The sequence below is a fragment of the Carcharhinus amblyrhynchos genome, chromosome 2 (assembly GCF_965287045.1).
Source record: "Carcharhinus amblyrhynchos chromosome 2, sCarAmb.v2.hapA, whole genome shotgun sequence".
Classification (NCBI taxonomy): domain Eukaryota; kingdom Metazoa; phylum Chordata; class Chondrichthyes; order Carcharhiniformes; family Carcharhinidae; genus Carcharhinus; species Carcharhinus amblyrhynchos.
In genome coordinates this window covers 30,864,021-30,890,557 of record NC_137325.1, presented here as the reverse complement: position 1 = coordinate 30,890,557, position 26,537 = coordinate 30,864,021, and positions in this window count along the sequence as shown.

Genomic DNA, 26,537 nt, shown 5'->3' with positions numbered 1-26,537 from the left:
TTCCTCCGGGTGCTCCGGTTTCCTTCCACAGTCCAAAGATGTGCAGGTTATGTTGATTGACCATGCTAAGTTGACCCTAATATCAGGGGATTAGCAAGGTAAATGTGTGGGGTTTTGGGAATAGGGCCTGGGTGGGATTGTAGTCAGTTCAGATTTGAAAGGCTGAATAGCCTCCTTTTGTACTGAGGGGATTCTATGATTGGGGAGGGTCTAAGAGAGAATGTAAGATGAGAAATGTAATTATAACTATATATAACTGAAACAAATGGTGAGAAATGCACGGTTAGCACTGCTGCCTCACAGTGCCAGGCTCAAATCTGACCTTGAGTGACTGTGTGGAGTTCCTCTCCGAGTTTGCATGTATTTCCTTTGGGTGCTTCGGCTTCCTCCCACAATCCAAAGATTTGCGAGTTAGGTGGATTGGCCATGCTAAATTTCCCCTTAGCATCCCAGGATGCGTAGGTTAGATAGATTAGCCATGCCAAATGTATGGGGCGACAGGTATAGGGCAGAGGGTCTATGTAGGATACACTGCCAGAGAGTTGGTTCAGACTTGATGGGCTGAATGGCCTCTTCTGCACTGTAGGAATTCTATGATGATTCTCTGATGAAATGAAAAAGAGGGTGAGCGAAGGATTGCTTTAGTAAAAATGGGAAAATTGCAAAACTTTGTATTTACTGTGAGACCTGAGAATTAATCAGTGAAGATTTATAACAAAACTCAAAGCACTAATGGAAGACTGTGGAATGATTTATTTGATCAGAAATCAGTGCTAGATCCATTTTGCAAAGACAACAGTGGAGAATTTGAAGAGGAAAATTTAGACCCAAACGATGGAGATTCAGAGGGCTGATGCAAGCGAGCAGAAAATGTGAAAATGATATTTTACTGCATGATAGTCTTCAGTAAGTCAAGAAGAGCAAAAGTTTGCAGTAGCAGACTGGGAGAGGAGCAGATAGGTAAGAAAACATTAGGCAAAATGAGATCAGGGTGAGACATCTGTGATGTATAGCTCACGTCACCTTGCAGCATTTTTGATGTATGTCTTCAAGTGGATGCAAGGCTCCCAAGAAAGAGAGCAGTACATGGAAAGAGGCAGGAATGAAATCATACCCTTCACATTGTTCTATGGTTAATGGGGGTCATTAATGAGCAATATGCGCCTCCATCTCCCCGAACAGTAATTACTGCATGCTGAATGCGAAGGCCTCTTCCTCCAACTTAATCACTCTGATACCAACAAATCTATTCCATCAGTTGGCTGATGCCATCTAGGAGATATTAACTGGCCCTCCATTCACACAATTTTGTCACAAGAGAAATTTGTGTGCAATGTCTGTGGGACAGAGTGATGGATGGTCCATCCAGATAGCAGAGATCGACGGGAAGCAAGCACTGGAGTGCTAGGGTGCTACTTGGTCTAACGGTGGAAGATGACGAGATTAGAAGGAGAGTGTGTTAGAAGATGTACTCCCACACAATGACAATGGCATTCTTCTGATGCAGAAGACAATCAATACCTTTCTCTTTCTAATTACAAGGGGATGATGTTCACCTTTTCTTGGCCTCTAGCCTCCTTTCTTCTAGCTTCATTGGAACAAACTGGCAGGATAGAGGACGAAGATGGTGCTGATGAGGAGGAGGAATGGGAACACGAGAGAACATAAGAACATCAGGAGCCATAAGAGGAGTAGGCCAGTCAGCCCTTCAAGCCTGTTCCACCATTCACTAAGATCATGGCTGATCTACCTCAGCTACACTGTCCCACAAAATCCCCATGTCCTTTGATTCTATCAATCTCTGATTTGAATATACTCAACAACTAAACATTCACGGCTGTCTGGAGCAGAGAACTCCAAAGGAACTTTGATGGAAAAGTTCTCCTCTAAATCCCAAATGGCTGGCTCCTTGTTCTGAGACTGTGACTCAGTTTTAGACTCTCCAGCCAGGGGAAACTTCCTCCCAGCATGTACCCTATAGCCTGTTAAGAACTGGATACGTTTCAATGAGATTGCCTCCCATTTTTGAGAATATAGATAGGCTTATTCTGCTCGATTTCTCCACATAGGACAATGTCCTCACTCCGGGAAACAGTCTGAGAAAGGTCATCACATTCCCTCAAAGACAAATATCTCCTCCTTAGGCAAGGGGAGAAAATCTACACCAGGTGTCGTCTTACCAAAATCTATGGGTGGCACAGTGGTTAGCACTGCTGCCTCACAGCGCCAGGAACCCTGGTCTGATTCCCAGCTTGGGTCACTGACTGTGCAGAGTCTGCATGATCTCCCTGTGTCTGCATGGGTTTCCTCTGGGAGCCCCAGTTTCCTCCAAAAGACATGCTGGCTAGGTGCATTGACCATACTAAATTCTCCCTCAGTGTACCCAAACAGGTGCCAGAGTGGCGACCAGGGGATTTTCATAGTAACTTAATTGCAGTGTTATGACACTAATAAATAAACTTTAATTGCATTAAGACATTTTAACTTTTATCTCCAATCCCTTTCTAGTTGAATGCTAACACATCATTTGCTTTCCTAATTGTCTGATGTACCCACACATTTACATTCAGTGATTCATATACAAGACCACCCTGGTCCCTCAGAATACTTACCTGAATCAGCAGTTTGCAATGGGGCTTAACCCTCCTGTGCATGTGCCAGCCAGAAAACGGCCGCAGATACCCAAGATATCATATTGGCCATGATAAATTGTCCATTAGTGTGGGGGGTTAATAGTGTAAATATATGGAGTTATAGGGATAGGGCCTAGGTGGGATTATTGTCAGAGCAGGCTCGATGGATTGAATGGCCTCCTTCTACGCTGTGGAGATTCTAAGATTCTAAGTTCACATTTCCCAGTGTTGTGGCTGGAATTTTGCAACCCCCTCCCACTGGTGAAATCTTCCAATCACCTTGAAGTTAATCAACACTTGAATGGCTCTCTGCATCTGTTATTGGGGATCCCACCATATTAGGGCAGAAAACTCCAGCTTATATTTTATCTGCCATGCATTCACTTAACGTAAGCCCTTTTGCAGCCTCTTTGTACCCTCTCACAGCCCAATTTCCCACCCAATCTTGTGCATCTCAATTAGATCTCCCCTCATCCTTCTAAACTCTATTCTAAACTCTTAGTATAGACCTAAACTACCCCATCTCTCTTCATAAGTCAAACCCCTCATCTCTGGAATCAATGGACCTCCTCTGAATCACCTCCAATGCAACAATATCCATCCTCAAAAGGACCAAAACTGCACGCAATGGTCTAAGTGCGGTCTCACTAATGCTTTTTATAGTTAACAGTAATACTTCACTACTTCTATATTTTATTCCTTTAGCAATAAGTGTCAAGATTTCATTTGCCTTTGTTATTACCTACTTTACATGAATACTATTCTTCTGTAATTTGTGCACAAGAACACTCAGATCTCTCTGCACTGAAGCACTATGAAGTTTTTCTCCATTTAGATAATAATTTAACTTTGTATTTTTCCTATCAAAATAGATAACCTCACACTTATCCATGTTAAACTCCCTCTGCCAAATTTTGTCCCATTTACTTAACCTATCCATATCCATTTGTAAGTTTCTAAGTCATTAGTATAGATCATAAATAAGTGAGGCCTGAGCACTGATCATTGCCATATCCCACTAGTTGCAGCCTGCCAACCTGAAAATGTCAGATGGGCAAATGACCCTTCTATACTGAGAGCTGGGCTCCAGGATCTTTGTCCACGCTGTAGGTCTCAGTTCCTACAGCCACAGGACACCTACTCTTATCCCCAGTATCCCAGGCAAGGGAAGGGGAAGATTGCTCATTGCCATCACCCAGTGTGGATGCCAATGTGGTGGATCTCATCTGAAACTGGACTGTTATTTACTAAGCAGAATGAGGTACCAAAGGGAAGATTCTCACACAGTGAAGAAAGAAAGAACCATAGCACCTGAGAAAAGTTGTGGTGTCGAAAGTTGCCATTCAGCCCATCATGTTGCACCAGCCTAAAAAAGAGCAAAGAAAATCTAGCCCCCCATTTAAATCCCATTTTCCAGACCTGGTCCATAGCCTTGTAGGTTTCAGCACTTTAGATGTTGAAGTTGAATTTCTACCATTAATCGGAAATTCTTTCTACTTGATGGAGCCGATGATGATGTTCAGGAAGCGTGTGTTGTGATAAAGGCCACACATAAGTTCTAGGAGCACAGTGCTGTCCCATTTTCACATCATTTGCATTGGCTGCTTTCATATAGTGTCTGTCGAGGCTCAGCTGGTAACACTCCTCTCTCTGAGTCACAGCGTTCAAGTCCCATTCCACATCTTGAGTGTAAAAATCAAAACTGGCACAACAGAAGGAGCATTGAGCTGTTGGAGATGCTATCTATTGAAAAGAATGTTAAGCCAAGACCCCATCTATCTGCTAAAAGATCCCATGGCATTATTATTGAAGAAGAGCAGGGAGTTATCCCTGGTATCCTGGCCAATATTTATCCCTCAACAATGATCTCACAAATATTATCTGGTCATTCTCACATTGCTGTTCGTGGGATCTTGCTCTGCATATATTGGCTTCTGTTTTTCCTACAATATAATGGAGATTACACTTCAAATATACTTTTATATTCACTCATTGGACATGGATGTTATTGACATTTATTGCCCAACCCGAGGTGCCTTTGAATTGATTGGCTTGTTAGGTCATTTCAGAGGGCATGCTGTGGCTCTGGAGTCATATGTAAGCCAGACCAGGTAAAGATGGCTGATTTTCTTCCCGAGAGGACATTAGTGAACCAGATGGGTGTTTCCGACAATCAACAATAATTTCATGGTCATCAGTGGATTCTTAATTCCAGACTTTTTTTATTTGAATAATATTGAATTCAAATTCATCCACCATGGTGGGATTCATACCTGGGTCCCCGGAAATTGAATTGAGTTTCTGGATTAATAGTCTCGTGATAATATAACTAGAACATCACCTCCCCTCCTCAGCTGTAAAGTACTTTGAGACACCTGCTGGGTTGTGAAATAAATACAAATCTTTCTTCTTTCCCCCTCACACTAATCCAAAGAACTATTTCAGTGACAAATAAGAGCCAACATTGGGCCACCCAGTTTTAGCTCCAAAGATACAGCTCCATATCCCAAGCAAATTGCCATGATAGGAAGTACACAGCATCAGAAGCAGCCAACCATCTCTTGTAATACTGGCCGATCAATGGGTGAAACCACTTTGCAAATGGACCTATATGGCAGGATGTGTGGGTGTGACGTGTATCAATTGTGCGTTTGCCTAGTGCTTGGGGCCATGTGTAGAAGATGACATTAGGCAAGCAATGCATGGCACTGGCAGCTTCTGGGAGCGGGGAGAGAAGTATGTAAGTTTGTAAAGACCATTGCGAAGTGGTGGCCACAGGCAACGGACATGTTGGGCATGCAAATAGAAAAATGAGTTTCAAATCTGAAGTTTATTTATTAATGCCACAAGTAGGCTTACATTAACACCACAATGAAGTTACTGCCTCATGCCACCTTCTGCACATGACCACACTCCAGCGCCAGTTCAGATGCACTGAGGGAGAATTTAGCGTGGCCAACGCACCTAACCAGCTTGTCTTTTGGACTGTGGGAGAAAACCAGAGCACCTGGAGGAAAACCACGCAGACATAGGGAGAATGTGCAGACTCCATACAGACAGTGACCCAAACCGGGAATCAATCCCGGATCCCTGGCACTATGAGGTAGCAGTGTTAACCACTGTGCCACCGTGCCACCCTTTCCAGAGAAGAGTCACGACAATGTCCCCTTTTCTTTGCAGTAGAAGAAGGCATATAACAACTATGAGGCCTTACTGGCATTCCTGGCATGACTCACTCACAATATTTTCCCCATGAGCTTGGTGAAAAATGGAGTGAGCAATGTGTAATCACAGCAAATTGCCTAGTTTACAAGTTGTTCCTTAATTAATCTTAAAAAAATACTGTGGCCAGGCTTATGATTTTGGTGTCTAGGCAGCACCTTCTGTATGGCATGATGCTGTCATTTTTCTAATCGACGTAAATGAAACAATCATATGACATTGATGGGTAAAACAATATTTGAAGATTAGACATCATGTTAATTGGAAGTATGACAGGCACGTGACTGATTTTTACACTGCTGTTGCTGTGGACTATGTTTGAGAGATGGGACTACTATGACACATCCTGCATCGAGGTGGTAGCAATTGACAGCAATTCAAGTTATTCTTTTGCCTGGCGGGACACCATAAAATGCTGCCCGTTAAACTCAACTTATTTGAAAATCTGAACCACTGGATGCTTCTAAATAGCTGTTATAAAGACATTTGTGTTATCCAGCTATGAGTTCTTTTCCTATAGATATATAAAAATGTGTTAATGATAAGATACAGTAAGTTCCAGAAAACTAGCTAACCTATCTTTTGGTTATTAACTAATACTTTGATTTTGATTTGATTTGATTTGATCTATTATTGTCACATGTATTAGTATACAGTGAAAAGTATTGCTTCTTGCGCACAGACAAAACATACTGTTCACAAAGAAAGAAAGGAGAGGTTGCAGAATGTAGTGTTACAGTCTTAGCTAGAGTGTAGAGAAAGATCAACTTCATATAAGGCAGGTCTATTCAAAAGTCTGATGGCAGCAGGGAAGAAGCTGTTCTTGAGTCGGTTGGTAAGCGGCCTCAGACTTTTGTATCTTTTACCCAACAGAAGAAGGTGGAAGACAGTATGTCCGGGGTGCGTAGGGTCCTTGATTATGCTAGCTACTTTTCTGAGGCAGCAGGAAGTGTAACAGAGTCAGTGGGTGGGAGGCTGGTTTGCTTGATGGACTGGGCTTTGTTCACGATTCTTCGTAGTTCCTTGCGCTCTTAGACAGAGCAGGAGCCATACCAAACTGTGATACAACCAGAAAGAATGCTTTTTTATGGTGCATATATAAAAGTTGCTGAGAGTCATAGCAGACATGCCAAATTTCCTTTATGGACTTTTCTCATGAAAATTTTAAATACATATTTCAAAATCATGATTACATTCATAAATAGAAAATAGAAGAAGGCCACCTGGTCCTTCAAGCTTGCTTCGCTATTCATTATGATGTGGAGATGCTGGCGTTGGACTGGGGTGGACACAGTAAGAAGTCTCAGGGCAGCATGGTGGCACAGTGTTTAGCATGCTGCCTCACAATACCAGAGACCTGGGTTCAATTCCTGGCTTCGGTCACTGTCTGTGTGGAGTTTGCACATTCTCCCCACATTTGCGTTAATTTCCTCCAAGTGCTCTGGTTTCCTCCCACAGTCTGAAAGACATGCTGGTTAGCTACATTGGTCATGCTAAATTCGCCCTCAGTGTACCTGAACAGGCACCGAAGTGTGGCAACCTGGGGATTTTCACAGTGGCTTCATTACAGTGTTATTGGAAGCTTACTTGTGACACTATTAAATAACCTTAAACACCATGTTAACGTCCAACAGGTTTATTTAGAATCATGGGCTTTTGGAGCGTACAGAAGGAGCAGCACTCTGAAAGCTCTTGATTCCAAATAAATCTGTGGGACTTTAATCTGGTGTTGTAAGACTTCTTACTGCACCATTCATTATGATCATGGCTGATTATCAAATTCAATATCCTGATCTCCTCATTCCCCCTTATCCCTATAGCCTAAGAGTAGATTTAGCTTATTATAGAATTCACACATAAGTGCTACCACACGCAATATTCCTTTTCAGAATTATAAATGTCACAAAATTTTACTAAGTAAGCATTTGAATTACATGCTTTAAGCCATAAATATATAAAAAACAGGAGAAAATATATAGCATGCAACATTTTATCCAAGCCTCATTTGGAATGTTGAATATTACCAGTTCTTCATTTAATTTTTGCATGAATTATCCCAGGATTTCCAATCCTGATGTGATTTATAATGTATTTACACAATATTGTTCTCATTTCTCCCCCAGTGGATTCGAGCAGGGATGCTAAGAGTGATGTTTTGTTGCTAAATAACATCTTTCTGAGCACTGGCAAGCTACTCTACTGGGAGAGGCCCTGAGAACAATACCTGTAAACAGATGTTAAAAAACAAACACGTTTCTCATTAGCTGATTTTTTTTTTCTCCAGATTTAACTTTTCATAACTATCCTCCTGTCCACATTTGCAGTGTCACAATAGACCAGGAATTCATCCGAGTACACACAAATCGCAGGTTAAGGTCCAGCATGTTTTTATAACTCCCAGAGCTCTGGAGTTGCAATGAACAAAAATCACGGTGGAAAGAAAATAGATGAAATAAGGTAATTACCTTATTCTGGTTCTTGACCTGTGCTGTAGATAGCTCACCATGTACTCAGACACTACACACACCTCTTCCCCAGCTGTATGCCGCACCAGGACTCCTGGGTCCTCACATACTGCCCGCATCCTTGTTCCAGATATTTGAGTTTGCTTAGAGTATAACTTAAAAAAAAATCCCATCTGTATAAAACTAGCAAACAAAACAAAAATGGCCACAAGGCCTTCATGGATCCTTCAAGAGTTCTGCCATCCTTTGCGTCTTCTCTGTCACCTGTTTTGTTCAGGAAATATTGGACTCTGAAATGTATCCAAGAAGGTGACTTGAGGTTTGGTTTTAATGCACTGTGGTATTTAAATGAAGGTATGACTTCCTTTGGTCTGTATAGGCCTGCTGCAAAACCTAGCAGAAAAATAGAAATCAATGGCTCTGGGTCAGTGCTCATGGACTCATTGTACTTACACCTCTTTGGCCGTAGCAACCAGAAATATCCACCATAAAGAACCAGATTTTCATGGAATCCAACTGACTCCGGAGACCGTTAAAAATGGCAAGTTGAACCCAGCTGCGGAAATCCTACCCGCATTTCACACAGATCCCATTTTTTCCAACAGTGAGAAGAGAAGCTGAGGATGAGTCACACAAGCAGGAAACCTGGACTTAACACGGTCATTTGGGGACCATGATATTAAACAGAAGGCATAAATTCTCTTGAAGGGTAGATAAAGTTTGTTTGGTTGTCATAGTCTGAAGTGATTTAAATCCTAAGCCCTTTAAAATTAAAAAAAAAGCTGTCAGTTAAAGTTAAAAGTCGACGCCTGTTGCTGAGGTGCATTAATTGACAGGCCATGTGGTGTAATGATGAGAAAAAAAAACAGCTACCTGTGTCAGCAGTTTTAATAGTTCTTTCTGATGGCATTTCCTAACAGTTGTTATTATAGCTGTGCCCACTATGAATGCTTGATTGAATTTCAAAAGCTCAAAAATCACATTCCTGCAGAGGACTGAGTTAATAGTTTGATTGACAGTTTTGAGAGGCTATTAAACAGATTGACTGTCTGTGATGTGGTTAATGAATAGATGTTTGTTTGTTTTTTATAATTGATTGACCCCTTGAGAGATTAGAATCAAGTGTGTAATGAGAACTCATAGATTGTTAGAAGTTAATTATTTCTAATTTCCACAAGGCTCCTGAGATCTTCCCATAATGAATATTGGGTGAATGGCTCTGGAGGTGACATAAGGGATATAGGGATATGGGTGGAATAGAGGTATGAGGGGGTATGAAGGAGCATGGAAGTGACTTTGATGTTATGGGGTGGGATTGAGTGGTAAGGGCTAGAAGGCCCAACGGTCTTTTATGTAACTGACAGAAACCTCCAAGAACTGAGGCTGGCCTTTTAACCAGCCTGCCCTGGCACTCAACCACCTCTGAACTGTCTCTGGAGGTAGCACGCCCGGCTTGAACACATCTCTGTTTTCCCTAATGGAAAATATGGCCATTGGGGGTCCAGTTAAAAGAAATGAGATTGCTGAGTCAAGTATTTTTCTAAGTCATGTTTCATTGGCAAAACTCCAGCTCAAAGACTCTGACATTCCTGACTTCCACCATTCTGACATCAAAGGTAAAACGGAAGGAAGAAATGGTGCAATGTGAGCAGAGGGGTTCAGTATCGTAGTCCATTCCTGTTTTGGAGTTTTCTACTCCTGCTACCAAAAGAACTGGCAAAGACAAAGAAAGAATCTGATTGCAAAGTCTATCTCCTTAACACCCAATTGTCAAAGCTTAGGGCCCCGTTTTGGCTCCAAAAATGCTGCCTATAGCACGTGCACACACTTCTGGTCCTGGTGGCCATTTTGGTGAGAGCAATAGATTGTGTTGGGTTGTAGTCAGAAATGAGCAGAGGAGTAGACAAATTGCAGCATCTGTCAGCGTGTAACACTGATTTGATGCCAGTGCTGCTATTTTAGAATTCAATATTTTAATAGCAGCTGTTAACTGCACACAAGTTCCTCAGAAAAGAAGAAACCTCACCAATGCAATTTAAAGTGATCATTGACTGTTCACAGGTTAGTTGCTAACTGATTCTTATTGGTTGTTGCCATGATTGTAGGAGTGTTTGGTGGCTTCTAGAGTAAGTTACTAAAGTTTACAGGGGATCATGTGGTTGATGCTGACTTCAATGCTTCTTCACAAACTATTTGTTCTCAGACATGGGTTCAGTAGTATGCGACACTACCTTGGGCTATAGCATGAGGGGAAAGGAATGAGTAGATGTGGAACAGAGCAAGACAATCTGTTGGAAGAGTGGGGAGGGGAGTGGGGAATGGACTCCCAACAGGAGGCCATATCCACCCAGGGTGCTCAGGGAGAAATTCTCGTTCCTGAATCTCAGCCAGGAACAGTATATCAGATATCTGCATCCTCAGGTTATGATCCCTTGTTCTGCCTACTCTCACCATCTAGGGACCCAGCACTGATCCCTGCAGTACCCCACTAATCACCGCCTGCCACTTGGAAAAAGACCCTTTATTCTTACTCTGTCTGCTAACCAGTTTTCTATCCATCTCAATACACTACCCCCCAGTCGCTTCGTTGCTGGTAATGTGTTTGAAAGTCATTGGGGGTGGGGAGAGGGGGCGCTATTTGGGCTTATTCTTGTTGGAGATCATTGGCTGGCACTTGCATAGCACAAAGGTCACCTGCCACATGCTTGAATATTGCCCATATTTGCTCGTTATCTGAAGCAAATGTGGAATATACTAATACATGTGACAAGAATTCGTAAACATCAACAACATCTTCCTGGCTTGGGTCACTGTCTGTGTGGAGTGTACACATTCTCCATGTGTTGTGTGGGTTTCCTCCGGGTGCTCCAGTTTCCTCCCACAGCCCAAAAGACGTGCTGGTTAGATGCATTGGCCATGCTAAATTCTCCCTCAATGTACCCAAACAGTCACCGGAGTGTGGCAACTAGGGGATTTTCACAGTCACTTCATTGCAGTGTTAATGGAAGCCTATTTGTGACACTAATAAATAAACTTAAAAATGAAGTATCGCTGCTTTTTAACCAAATATTGCCATGCAGTGATGAGTAAGGTTAAAGGATAATTTTCAAGGTAAGTCAAACTGAACTCCTTTCATTTGCATTGCTTACAATATTGATTTCCTCAGACCATGAAGGCCTGCAATTTTGTTAACAACTTGTTCATCCTATCCCACGGTTAGTGTTGACCCACAAGTAGTGGATTGTGGTCAAAACCCACAGTGGCAAACATAGAGATGGAAAATGTTGGGGTGGGGGAATATTCATCTGTAACTTTGCCTCCTGGGAATATGTCCCTGGAATTCAGGGATTTGCCAGTTCCTCACTCGCAATAATTCTCCATCCATTAAAATTATTAATAACTTTTGGGATTTCAGACACAAATTTGTGATTCAACAGCACCTCTCTCCATCTGACCATCTAGAAGGATGAGAACTTCAATGTCCCTGGAACACCATCATACCATCCTGATTTGAGATATGCTCCTTTATCATTGCTGAGGCAATTTCCTGAAACTCTCCACCCGAAAACATTGTAGGATTAAAATCACCTAAAATTTAGCCTGCACTACGCAATAAACATGGTCCTATCAGCCTTGCTGCACCTGAAGAACAGAGACAAGACCCAGCTCTTGAATGTTTGTATTGGGAGTACTAAAAGGGTACAGTGGTTAACCCTGCTGCCTCACAGTGTGAGGGACCTGGGTTCGATTCCTGGCTTGGGTCACTGTCTGTGTGGAGTGTGCACGTGTTGTGTGGGTTTCCTCCAGGTGCTCCGGTTTCCTCCCACAGTCCAAAAGACGTGCTGGTTAGATGCATTGGCCATGCTAAATTCTCCCTTGGTGTACCCGAACAGGCGCCGGAGTGTGGCAAATAGGGGATTTTCACAGTCAATTCATTGCAGTGTTAATGGAAGCCTACTTGTGACACTAATAAATAAACTTAAAAGTGAACTATTACTGCTTTTTAACCAAATATTGCCATGCAGTGATGAGTAAGGTTAAGTTGCTAGGAGTTCCATAGCCTCAGTTAAAATAAATGTTCCTGTGTTTGTTTATTTTAGAAGAAAGGTGGAGATAAAGACAGTGCATTGCTCTTTGTTTCATACATCTGGCAAAAGCAGAATTTTAATTTAGCGACAAATAGAGAAAAATGGACCGGTATTTCACACGGATAAAATGGAAGTTATCCCGTTTTACCAGAATTCAATGCTCATAGCTAAGACGACCCGTTCTGTTTTAATCCTTGTGCGTGTTGAGTTTTAATGCTATCACATTGCTACAATGTTTTGTGCCTTTACTTTAATAGAAAACAAAATCAATGAGGTAGAAGGCACAAGACTGCACAAATGCACAATGATAGAGAAACAAAAGAAAAAGCCAGAGACATCTAATTTGGAGCTAGTAGGATTGTTTTCAACCCCACAGAATGCTCCGATTAATGTAGGAAAAGGCAGGTCTGTTTCCCTCGGGATCTCTGAGCTGATGCACAGTGTTTGTAACTGCCAACGGCCCCCATAGAATTTTTGTGCAAAAACTTATATCCTGCATCTTATCCCTGTGAGACATAGTTACTACATAGTCATTATTTATACTCATCTACTGGAACATCTGGTCCTTGTCTAACATTTAATTTCCACACCATTACAGTCAAACAATGCATTTACATCAATAGGTAATGGAATGCATTCTCAGGGAAAACAGAGCGAGCAATTTATTATCCTCATTTACGATGGCCTACAGCAGGAATTGTCGATCTTAATTCTATAACAGGCTCTAAGCAATGAACTTCTTTGCACCTTGCAAACCTTAACATGTTTCCCACATCACCTTATATCCTGAATACTGAATATAAATATCCTGAGTTGTAATACTGTATTTCAGCATTAGAATGTGGAAGGTTATCCAAGTGGGTTAAACGTGATTTTTTTCGGTGGCCTTGTTGAGAAAATAAATATTGCCAAAGATCCAAGTGGAGTTTTTTTTTAAAACACCTTTAACCCATAAAAAAGGGCTGTATTATGATATTCAACAGTGCCTACATGCTGCGGCTCAGTTAGTATCATTCTTGCCTCTGGCTACAAGTCTGACTCTGGAGACTTGGGCATGTAATCAAGACTGGTCAATAATTCCCTATCAAGAATGCTGTCGGATGAGACATTAGGCCGAAACCTGTTTGCTGTTTTGGGTGGATAAAATGATTCCATGACACTATTTCAAAAAACAGTGGAAGAATTCTCCCTGATGACCTGGCCAATATTTATCTCTCCATCTACCCCACTAAAATTGATGATCTGGCCATTTATCTCATTCATATTTCTGGAAGCTGGCTGTGTGCAAATTGATTGCTCTATTTCCAGAACTATAACAGTGACCACTTTATTCGTTGTAAAATACTTTGGGAATTCTGTGGTCATGAAGGAAGATATACGAGTCATACGGTGTAGAAATGGCCCTTCAGCCCATCAAGTCTGCACCGACAATAATTACCATTGAAGTTACACTAATCCCATTTTCCATACTTGTCCCAAATCCTTGAATATGATATTTCAAGTGCTCATCAAAATATTTTTTTAAAGGCTGTAAGGTGTCTGGCCTCCACTACCTACCCATGCAGTGCACTCCAGATTCCCACCACCTGAGTGGAGCTTTTTTGCTCAAATGTCCTCTGAATTTCCTATCTCTTTCCCTAAAACTATGTCCCTTCCTGATTAACTCCTCAACCAAGGGGAACTGTCCATCCACTTCATAATCTTATACACCTCAATCATATCTTCCCTTTTCCATCTCTGCTCTAAAGAAAACAAGTAAGAAGTCTCACAACACCAGGTTAAAGTCCAACCAGTTTATTTGATAGTAAATCCACAAGCTTTCGGAAATGTTGTTCCTTCGTCAAGCATGTGGAAAGTTCTTTCTCTGTTTACCACAGAGCAATGCCGGCATCTCCATATCTAAAGAAAACAATCCAAGCCTGTCCAGTCTCTCCTTATAGCTCAAATGCTACATCCCAGGTAATATTCTGGTGAACCTTCTCTGTACCCTTTCTAGTACTATCACATCCTTCCTGTAGTGAGGCGATTCCTTAACTATCCTTTTCACCTGCTCTGCTGCCTTCAGGGATCTGTGAAGAATTACCCCAAGATCTCTCTGTTCTTCTGAGCTATCCAGTGTCCTGCCATTTATTAAATATTCCTTCATTTTGTTTCTCCTTCTTCTCCGTAATAATATATTTCTCTTTTGCTTTGTCTCTCTCTTTGATTTACCACACATTCCCAGGTGTGATCCTTTAATCACATTATTTAGTTTAAAATTCTCTCCACGACCCTAGTGATGCAAGTCCCCATTTGAAAAATTGAAGAATAGATGAAATAGGGGGACACCACATGGACAATAAACACCAGCACAAACTGATTTGGCAGAAGGGTTTGTTGCTTTGTTGTATATTTTAATATAATTCTGATGTATAATTAATGGAGTGTTGCAGGATCAGTTCCAGGTCCGCAATTCTTCACAATTTAAATTGTGGCACAGTGGTTGGTACTGTTTCCTGGGTTTAACAGGGCCAATGAGGTTGGCCTCTTGGAGTATGAGCTCCCTGATTGAGGTAAGGATTGTCCGCCCAATCAAGGAGTCTCATCTTTATATATATTGAGGCGTGTCAAAGGCACTCTAAATTCTGACTTTGTCAGGTTAGAATTCTAGCCTGCATATCAGCTGTGGTTATAGTTACATAGATTTGTACTCTATGCACTTGTCATTGAGGAACATTGAGTTGCAAAAGCTTGTCCTATGTTGGAGACTGAACCAAGACTTAGAGAGATGGACCCACAAATGACTCATCAAAACTAACAAGATACAGTAAACTGATGAGGCCACAGTAAGATCTGTAGTCAATAATCAAAGTGGAAATAGCTAATCATTTAGAAAAGCTGAATATTATCAAAATTAGTCAACATGGTTTTATGAAAACTAAATCAAATTTGCTTAGATTCTTTGAGGATGTAATATGGAGAATAGACGGAGGGAAATCTGTAGATGTAGTGTGTTTAGATTTCCAAAACGCTTTTGATAAGGTGCCTCATAATGTTGCATAAATAAAAACCCCTGGAATGGGAGGAAGTGTGATAGCATGGATTGAAAACTGGCTGTCACAGAGATCTGGGATAAATGGGTCCTTTTCAGAATAGCAAGTTTTAATTAATAGAGTGTTGCAGGGATCTGTTCCAGGTCCGCAATTGTTCACAATTTAAATTGTGGCACAGTGGTTAGCACTGTTTCCAGCCCTGGGTGATTCTCTGTGTAGAGTTTGCACATTCTCCCCATGTCTGCTTGGGTTTCCTTTGGGTGGTCTGGTTTCCTCCCACAGTCCGATGATGTGCAGGTTAGATGAATTGGCCATGCTAAATTGCCCCTTAATGTTCTAAGAGCTTAAGGTTAGAGGCATTAATAAAGTAAGTGCGTGGGGTTACAGGGATAGGGTGGAAGTTAGGCCTAGGCAAGATGCTTTGTCGGAAAGTTGGTGTCGACTCAATGGGCTGAATGGCCTCCTTCTGCACTCTAGGTATTCTATGAAGGAACAGAATGGAAGGTTTCCAAATTTGCCAGTGATACAAAGATAGGAAGAAGGGCAGGTTGTAATGAGGATATCGCGATTCTGCAATGGGATATAGATAGATTGAGCAAATGGGTGAAAACCTGACAAATGGAGTTTAATGTGGGGAACTGTGAGGTCATGCACTTTGGTGGGAGGAATCAAAAGGCAGATTATCTAAATGGAGGGAGACTGCAGGTGAGTGAAATATAGAAGGATCTGGGTGTTCTAGTGCATGAATCACAAAAAGTTGGCAGGCAGGTCCAACAAGTAGTTAAAAGGGAAATGGCATTTTGGTCTTTATTACAAAGGGATTTGAGTTCCAAAATAGGGAGATTTTGAAGCAATTGTACAGAGTATTGATGAGGCCTTACCTGGAATACTGTGGGCAGTTTTTGTCCCCTTATCTAAAAAGTGACTTTGTAACATTGGAGGCAGTCAACAGGAGATTCACCAGGCTAATTTCCTGGTATGAGAGGGTTGTCTTATCAAGACAGGCTAAATAGCTGGTTCTGTATCTCTTGGAGTTCAGAGGTGTGAGGGGTGACCTTATCCAAACATATAAAATTCTGATGGGGCTTGACGGGACGGATAATGAAATGTTTTCACCAGTGGGAGAGTCTCGAATAAAAGGACATAGCTACAAGATAAAGGACTGGTCATTTAAAATTGAGCTGTGTAGAAATTTCTTCTCTCAAAAAGTGGTGAATCTCTGGAATTCTCTGCCCCAAGGGGTGGTGGATCATTAGATATATTTAAAGTGGAGGTGGATAAATATTTGATAGATTGGTCGAATAGAGGGCTATGGGGAAATGACGTAGAAAAGGATTTGAGGCAAGCATAGATCAGCCATGATCACATTGAATGGCAGGGCAGTGTTGAAGGGCTTGGTGGTCACTCTTGCTTCCATTTGTTGTGTTCTTGTGTAAAGGAAGAAAGGAGCAAGCTAGGAGTAAGCTATAATAGATATGGATACTGTACTGGGATCAAAAAATACGGAATGTCTCGTCAAAAAGATTTTTCTTTTGTTCAGCTAGCTTCCGTTAACAAGTATCTGTGTCAAAACTGCACAGAAGGAGCAGTGGGATACTGAGAATCTAAATTTTGAGACTAGCGTGAAAAAACACATCATTAAAGTATTTATCATTCTGATGATCTCAAGTCAAGTCAATGATGCTTGGCAAAAGCAAACTGTTAGGATTGTAGCTCGTTAATGGATAATTTTCACATCCAACTGACCAGGCAGCAGTTTCTGTAAATGGGCTATTGGTGCGATTTTCTGACTGCATTCGCCCCAAAACCAGAAAATCCCATCTGAGATCAACAGAATTTTGCATGCCTCCCCCCGCCCTCCCTAACTTGCTATCATTCCCGTGGCAGGCAGGACAGGAAAGGACCCCCTTATGTCTTCTAAAATTTGAAATTGGCTGTAATTCTCCCATCCCACTGTGCTACGTTATCTTGCATCAGCCGATTTGTGGGTTACGCACATCTTTCCCTTGCCCTGATAGTGTCTCCCAGTGCCGGATTTCCCGCGGCATCGGCTCCACGCCAGAGATTGGCGGGGGGGTCACCAAGACCATTTAAATGGTTATTTAAATATAATTTAAATTCATTAGCAGGCCTGGGAGTGAAGTCTCCAGGCCTGCCAGGATCTGCACACCCTCCCCCGCATCTCCCCCCCAACCCACCCACCCACCCCCCGCCAGACTAATTCACTCCAGCAGTGGTTACAGTAGTTCCTCACTAACAGGACAAGCAGCCCGTCCTCGCTGGAGTGAAGGGGGCCAATTGGGGCCCCCAGGATGGTCGGAAGGTGAGTGGGTGCCTCCTGGGCATTGGCACCTTGGCAGTGCCAGCCTGGGTCACCTGGCACTGCCCAAGGGGCAAAGTGCCAAAGTGCAGAGGGCACCTTGGCGCTGCCCACCAGGCACGGGGCAGTGCCAAGGAGGTGGGTCCAGTGGGGTGGTGCCTGATGGCACGGGGCCTGGTGGGGCATTCGGTGGAGGTGGGGGTGGGGTGTTCTTGCTGCCATTCTGCAGTCAGGATCGATGGAGAAGGAGGGAGGCCAGTAACCGGGGTGGGCTGAGAGGGGAGGGGGGATGGCGGTGGGGCTGGGGGGAGGTCAGCCCGCTGGGGATGTTGGGACTGTGGTGGTGAGGGAGGTCAGCACTTTTGGGGTGGGGAGCTGAGCACTGAGACGAGGGTGTTCAGGGCTAACCTGGGAATGGTTGGGGGGGCCAGCAATCAGTATGTGGGGGTTGGGGGGGCCTGCAGAAGATGCAGGAGTCACGTGGCTGGCCAGCGATCTAACTGGCCAGCAATCAGGGGGCTGGCAAACAGGGGGGCCGCTGCACATACACCAATCTTGGCACTGGCAGATTGGGACATGTGAGAAGACTCACCTAATGAAGGGGCAGTGCTTTGAAAGCTAGTGGCGTTTGCTACCAAATAAACCTGTTGGACTTTAACCTGGTGTTTTGAGACTTCTTACTGGGCTTACCCCAGTCCAATGTCGGCATCTCCACATCAAATTGGCACATGCTCAGTAGCCCGTTCAGCGCTGTGCTGCCAGTCTCCTGGGCAGGAATAGGCCCCTCCCAATGATTTATAATGATATTCACGTGAGTGACCTCTGCAGTGCTAAGAGTGTGTGAGATTCTTCTCTGAACTCTCACTGAAAAAGCAAACGTGAACTACTCCAGTTTTCACACAAATTCGACGCGTAGAGATTTTTTGGGTAGAATTTGGGTCATTATCTTTATTTCTGCCCATTAGGAGACTGTAGCGGTCAAGCTTAACAACTAACAATGATTGTGGCTAATTGCACATTGGATGTTTTTTAGGATTCTGGCCGTGTCTTCGGCCTGTTGATTGGTATTGAACCAGATTTGCGCAAGCTGAAACAACCAGTCCAATTTATTTGGATTTAAATAACATGCAGAAGTGAAGATGTTAGGGGATGATTTTCAAAGGCAAGGCATACCCCGCCTGTGACAAGCATTAATTTAGTTGGTCCTTTGTTAAGTGCAGTCAAAAGCAGGGCCAGGATTTGCAGGAACAATGATAACATCTGGACGGCATTGAGGGGACTAGAAACACAAAAGCAGAGATGTACTGCTGAGGCTTTATAAGGCTCTGGTCAGACCACATTTGGAGTATTGTGAGCAATTTTGTGCCCCATATCTAAGAAAGGATTGTTGGTCCCAGAGAGGGTCCAGAGGAGGTTCACGTGAATAATCCCGGGAATGGGAACCTTGATGTATGAGGAGTGTTTGAGGACTTGATGTTGGTTAGAAGGATTGGGGGGGAGGTGGGGATCTCAATGAAACTTACAGAATATTGAAAGATCTGGATAAAGTGGATGTGGGGTAGAGGTTTTTATTAGTGGGAAAGATTAGCATCTGAGGGGACAGCCTCAGGATAATGAGACGACCCTTTAGAACTGAGATGAAGAAGAATTTCTTCAGCCAGAGGGCGGTGATTCTGTGGAATTCATTACCACAGAAGGCCGTGGAAGTCAGGTCATTAAGTGTATTTAAGACTGAGATAGATAGGTTCTTGATCAATAAGGGGATCAAATGTTAGGGGGAAAAGGGGTGAGAAACTTATCAGCCGTAATCGAATGGCAGAGCATTCTTGATGGGCCGAATGGCCTAATACTGCTCCTATATCTTATGGACACATAGCCCAGTTAATGCAGAAATTGGTCACCAGATCAAAATGCGGAAGAGTTTATCTTGCGAATTGTAAATTGTCACAAGTTGCTGGCCACTCCACTGAGACATGAAATAAAACCCAGAACAAACCAAACAGCTGTGATAAGTTCTGATGAAAAGTCATTAATATAAAACATTGGGCTGGATTTTCATATCCCAATGGAGATGCAAATTGGCTCATTGGCTGACCTTAGGCTTGAATTATTGATGTCACATTAGATATGCAGCATTACGAGAATTCCCAGCCCCACAAACTCAACATCTGTATAAGTGTCTCCAAAGGTCAGACTTGTGGTTGGTGGGGCTGGGCTGTGATAAGAGTCAGGGTGGGCGACACCAGAGGATCTGTGAGGTGGCATTGGGCCCAGCATGGATTGGGCGATTCAGGCAAATATACAAAGCAGCTGACCATCTGAAAGACACAGTTGTGAGGCAGGAAGTTCATGGTGAAGAGTCAGAGAATCAGGGGGTGTTACAGGTGAGTGGGAATTCTGCAACTGGTGGTAAATCCCTCGGGAAAAAAACTGTCATTGTTGCTGCCTATTCATTGTGTACTGTACTGAGGTATATAAAACATGGTGCGCCTTCATAAGTCACAGTCATAGAGACGGTAACCTGCAGCAATGTAATTAACTATGATACCTCAGCGGATGAATAATGAACTGAGCCATGATCATTAGCCCATCCACTTGCCTTCTTGCCACCATCAGTTCCAACACTGTTGATCCCTGACCAGGTCCCCCACATCTGCACACTGTTTTGTTTTAGAAATTTGGCAGTTAATGAAGTCAACAGTAAACTTGAGATGAAAACAAAAATAATACACAAATAACAAGATTAGCAGGCATTAGAGTGTCACTGAGGTGCAATTTGCCCAGTAACGAGGGATTTGGGAGCTGAATCCACAGGGTGGGATATAAAGCAGCTGAACAGTATAACCACTAGCACCTCTTTGGCAAAGCAGGCTAGTTTTCCATCCAACAGCCAGACATGTCAAAATTTTCAGATAGGCCAGGACATTAGTTACAGCTTTAATGCAGCTGAGTGCTGCTGCTGGAATATACTAGGTTCCCTGATGACCCCTGGAAAGAACCTGAGGCACAAAAATCGAGAGCCACAGTTCGCCTTGCAGCCACAGAACATTAGGATCAATAGAGTGTGGCTTGCATTGTTGCTGGGCTATTTCATGGCTTAACCTTAGTCACTTTTGGCAGTGGTTTTCCATCATAGTGAGAAATGACATCTGAGGTCAGTACATCCTTCCCACAAGTTATCCTACCTCTTCTTTTCTTCCTTCCTCGTGTGCATGGCATTGCCTTTTCCTCCTGCCATCCTTCAAGACCCTGCCTGCTCATATTGTCATGCTTCTATAGTGCTTATATGCAAGGGTGCTATACACATCTTGTCTCTTCCTTGGCACAAAATGCAATGCCTCACTCTCAAGCATAGGTTCGTGCTGTCACCTGGTTGCATGAGTCAGTAGGGGCAAACAAAATTGCCATGCCAAGTCCAGCAGCCTGGGGAAAGAGAGGCTCTCTGGGACTGTGAAAATCCAGGCCTGAGTTCTGTTTTGCTGAAAAAAAATTCCAGTGTTTTCCTGACCCTATTCACAGGTTGGAATGGCCTTGATGCAAAATGCACACAAATCTCTTCTGAAGTCAACGTCTGCACTGTGAGGACCAAGGAAAATTGTATTTCCTTCCACACATTATATTAATCTGCTAGTGTGATCTTGTAAATCCTAAAATAATATACCTCCTTAGGGAGTTTGTAACCACTGCTGAGGAGTTGGGCCATTCTGAAGGGTCAATTTAACATATTTTGACACCCTCAGATATCATTGTTAGATGCTGTATTGTAATATAGATGTATTTTTAATGCATTGATTCATCATAGGTCTCTGTTCTGAAAAGATAAATTAACTATCATGTTGACCGTTATTGTATAAGTGTTGGCTTGCATTACACTGCTTTTTCCATTGGAGAAAGTGCTACATTGCATGCAAAATATGCAAATCTGCTGACAACTTTTCTTATCATCTTTCATACTGGGATTTAAATGTACAGACAGCTTTGATGATGAAAAATATCTCTGTTTTTGAAAAGTAAAAATACTTCTAATCATCTGTTTCCCTCCATTGATTGATTGACATTCTGCATTGAAATGGAGAGGACACCATCTGTTCTTTCAATTTCAGACTCATGCAATTTCACTAATCTTTTGATAGCTGTGGCCATTATGAATGCTTGCCTGAGTTCAGAAAATGATGGTGATCAGCTCTGGTGACACAACTATCCAGGAGAAAGACTGATAGTTTTCCGAAGTTGTAATAATATTCTCTGCTTTTGATGTGGCTACAGAGCTGCATGGTTGTTTGATTTCAAAACCTAATGGCCATTTAAAGGATTAACACATTTTTTTCAATAGCAGAAGTGTAAATGAGAGCTTTATTACATTTTTATGGGTTTAAATTCTTTACACCTGCATTTAAAATAATTCCCATTATTATTGCATGGCTGTAAATAATGGATAATGGGTGAGTGGCGATCGAGGACACAGGATAGACAAGATGGGATGGAGTATCTGAGGATTCCTCTGGGGCATCTGAGTTGGGCTTTTTCATCCAAGATGGAGACAAGCCACCTAATCAACTCACCTCTGCACCCACACTCCATCACAGCAAATAAACTATACTGCGAACTCGAGCCTGCATGAGAAAACAAAAATACCAGGAGTCACGTGTGTGTGACAAGCGTGTAATTTGGAAGTCGCAAACATGTGCAAGTTGCTTTTTCCCGAACCCATTTGAAAATCCAGGCTAATAACTGTTTCTGCACACAATGGTGCCTAGTGAGTTTTTTTTCCCCAGCATTTTCTGATTTGATTTTAAACTATTCCCTTGATTTGGCAAATTCCATTCATTCTGCTTTGTAGCAATTGTCCATAAAAAATGTAGCGAAAATCATTTTTCCATTTCTTACAGCTTGATGTATATGTGTCAAAAAGTTCGAATGACAGCTTCCTTTCTTGTTTGTGATTGTACCCGGGCAACGTTGTAAAATAACAATCAATCACTCACTGCTGGCTTAAAGGATTAAATTTTAAAGCAGTTTCACAATTGTAACATAAAACACACGCCATCAGCCAATAATAACACAACCAGTTGCACATTACATGGCGACAGAAATTCTGCTCCTATCAGACTAATTTAAAATGATTTGTTTTAAATTCCCATAATTGTGCAGTATGTACTGAAATATTCTGTCATGTCAGGCTGCCATCAGTAATTTGTGTTTTGGCAGAGTATTGTTTAAGAAAAAAATAAATAATGTAAAACATTTGCGCTTTTTTTAAACAAAACAACACACTATTTCTGAACGATTCAACATTGTGCTCCTTCGAACAACACATGCAATGTCTTTGATGAAAATCCAAATATAATATTGTAAATGATCAGGTCTGGAGTGCTGAAATAAAACAGGAGACAATGTTGGAAACTGGAGGTTATCGTGAGCTCTGCATGTCTCTGTTCGCATAACTGCGCATAGACTGTATCCCCAGTAGATGATGCTATCTCCTATCAAAATCTGGGGTATGGTGGTTATCGTACTAGGTTAGTAATCTAGTAGACCTTGGTTAATAAACCAGGAAACATGAATTCAAAACTGTAGCAGTTTGAGAACTTGGGTTTAGTTGAAAAACAAATTGAAGGGATTTTCTCCTCCCCAGCCGTCACAGGAATCGTAGGAAGCTGATGTGGGGGGTGGACCATGCAAAGGGTCTATTGATCTTGGGCAGGATTTCCAGTTTTGGGGCGGGCGCGGTTGGAAAATCCTACCCATTGTGTTTGAGGTGGTTCAAAGGAGGTTTACTAAATTGATACCGGGAAGGAATGGGTTGTCTTAGAGGAAAGGATGGACAGACCTTTGCTTGGCTTGCTTCCACTGAAGTTTAGAAGAGTGAGGAGTGACTTGATTGAAGTCTATAAGGGTTTGAATGATCTGGACAAGGCGAACATGGAAAGGATGTTCCTCTTGTGGGTGCATACAGAACAAGGGGGTGCTGTTTAAAATGAGAGGTTCCCCTTGGAGGTCAAAGATGAGGAGCATTTTTATCTCTCGGAGGGTTATGCAACTTAAAAACTCTCTGTCTCAGAAGGCAGTGGAGGCAGCGTCACTGAATATTTTTAAGGCAGAAGTATCAAGATTTTGCTGGGCAAGGGAATCAAAGGTTATGGGGGTTGGATGGGGAATGTGAAATTCAAAACACAAACAGATCTCACTGAACGGTGGAGCAGACTCAAGGGGCCGACTGGTCTACTTTTGTTCCTATTTCATATGTTCACAGCTCTGTTTGCGTATCTGTTTCAGTCAAAAATGGCCTTGGAGTTGTCAGATTGTTGTAAAAATCTAAAGGACACAGTAATCCCCTTTAGGGAAAGAAACTTGCGGATACATCTGACCCCTATCCCTCACCAACACGGTTGACTTTAAACTCAAGGTGAGACTTAACTGACAGTTGTTCAAGATGTCACCATCTTCTTGGCAAACATGCACGGCCAATAAATTCCAACCTTGCCTGCAACATGCACACGCTGAGAATGAACTTCTAAAAATTGTCCATTTCTCACTGATAACAAATCCTTTGAAAAATCTGTGCGGTGACCCCAAACCCCTGCATCATGTCCATGCCGTTAGTTTGGCACATGACCTGTTGGCAGGATGCTCTTTGCTTGTTGATCCGCCACTTCTCCTCATAACAGTGGACTCCCCCCCCTCAAGCCTCAAATAGAGGGCAGTAATCCGGTGGCTCCATATTGACCATGAGCGACATGGTTGCGAGATCCCCTTCAGGCTTCTCTCGCACAGATTCTCAGGTTTCACACAACATACAGAACTTCCAACTGGTTTTAACTCTTTGAAACACAACTGGCATTTACGTCGCACCTTTAACACTGTAATCCCAGGGTGATTCACAGGAGCATTATTAGACACGATTTAACATCAAACTAAAGATGTGAACATTAGAACGGAGCTTGGACAAAGAGATAGGTTTTTAGGAAGAACACGAAAGAGGGGGAAAAAGTGCAGAGGAGTCGGTGATCGCCACCATGTTCTTTTCCAATAAGTGCAAACATTTCATTATCCAGCATCACGTTATATTTGTGACTGTTAATTTGGAATGGCAGCAGCTCTATTTGGATAACAAGTTGAGGGTCACTTGTATTGCCCATTATGTATCTTGGGTATGGAAGGCAGTTGGTAAACATTCTAATATTGTGCCTTGGAAAGGTTTTTACAAAGATTCTTTTGTTTCTTAGACAGTTCCTTCCTTGCATTGAACTTGGCTAAGAGCATTTTTTCACTCAAAGAGATTGGATCATCATATCTTATGCAACAATAAATGATATAAGTTCACACTTGTTTGAGTGTTCATTCCTGTTTGAGTCACGGGATGGAATATTCCGGCTGCTCTCACCTCAAGACCGGAAGTCCCACTCAAGGTTCTATGTTGGGTGGTGCAGGAATCAAATATTAGAGTCACAGAGTCATAGAATTCTACACCACTGAAAGAGGCCCTTCTGCCCATCATGTCTTCACTGGCCATCAAGGACCTATCTATTATAATCACATTTTCTGGCATATGGTCTGTAGCCTTGTAAGTTATGACATTTCAAGTGCTTATCCAAATGTTTCTTAAATGTTGTGAGTGCTTCCAGCTCTACCGCCCTTTCAGGTAGTGAGTTCCAGATTCCCATCACCCTCTGGATGAAGAAATTGTACCTCAAATCCCCTCTAAACCTTCTGCTCAGAGCTCATGGATCCAGGGAAATTTGGCAAATTAGATCCAAAATTGGTCTAATGGCAGGAGGCAGAGGGTAGTGGTCGAAGGTTGTTTTTGTGACTGGAAGCCTCAACTAACACACATTGATCCAAAGAGCAGTGAGACTGGTGCCACACTCTTCACTTACACAGATGACGGAAAGTAACTTTCTCAAGAAAGAAACACTTAGGGTAGAAGTTTAAGGATGGTGAGTGATTGGTGCTTCCCATCCTGAGAGCTGGTGCCTATCACTCAGTCATCAACCCTCAAACCTCACTGCCATTTAACACCCCATCTCTGAGGGGGCCTTCAGAGTGAGAGTCCCCCCTACTTTCCGCCCAAAATGATGAAATGTAGAAATATCTGTTTCCCACTCTACCCACACCCACCAACCTAAAAATTGAGGCTAGGTGGGATGAGGTCAATAAGCAGCCACCTAAGAAGGGTCTTAGCATTGCTGCCTAACAGTGCTTTGGGACCTAGGTTCAATTCCAGCCTAGGGTGACTGTGTGGAGTTTGCACATTCTCCCCGAGTATGCTTGGGTTTCTTCTGGGTGCTCTGGTTTCCTCCCACACTCTAAAGATGTGCAGTTCAGGGTTGATAAACCATTTAAAAATTCCCCTTCTGGCCTCCTTCTGCACTGTAGGTTTTCTGTGATTCTGTGATTAATGGGTGAATTGGTAAGTTTCCTGCCTGCAGCTTTGTCCATCCAAGTATGAAATTGCTTGGTTTCGGCAGGTGGGTTCTTGGGGGGAATCCCGTCTATTCCATTTTACCCTCTCTGCATCCTCACCCCCGTCCCAACTCAGAACTTGCCTTGAGGGCAATTTAAAATTCTGCCCTTACATTCATGTGGCACCTTTTCTGTCCTCAGGGCATCCCAAAGTGCATGTCAGGCCAGGAAGTACTTTTGAAGCACAGTCACTGTTATAATGTAGGAAACAAGATAGCCAATTGGCGCACAGAAAGCTCTCACAAACAGTAATGTAATCATCTATTCAGTGATGCTAGTTGAGAGATAAACATTCAGCCAGACTCAAGGAAATC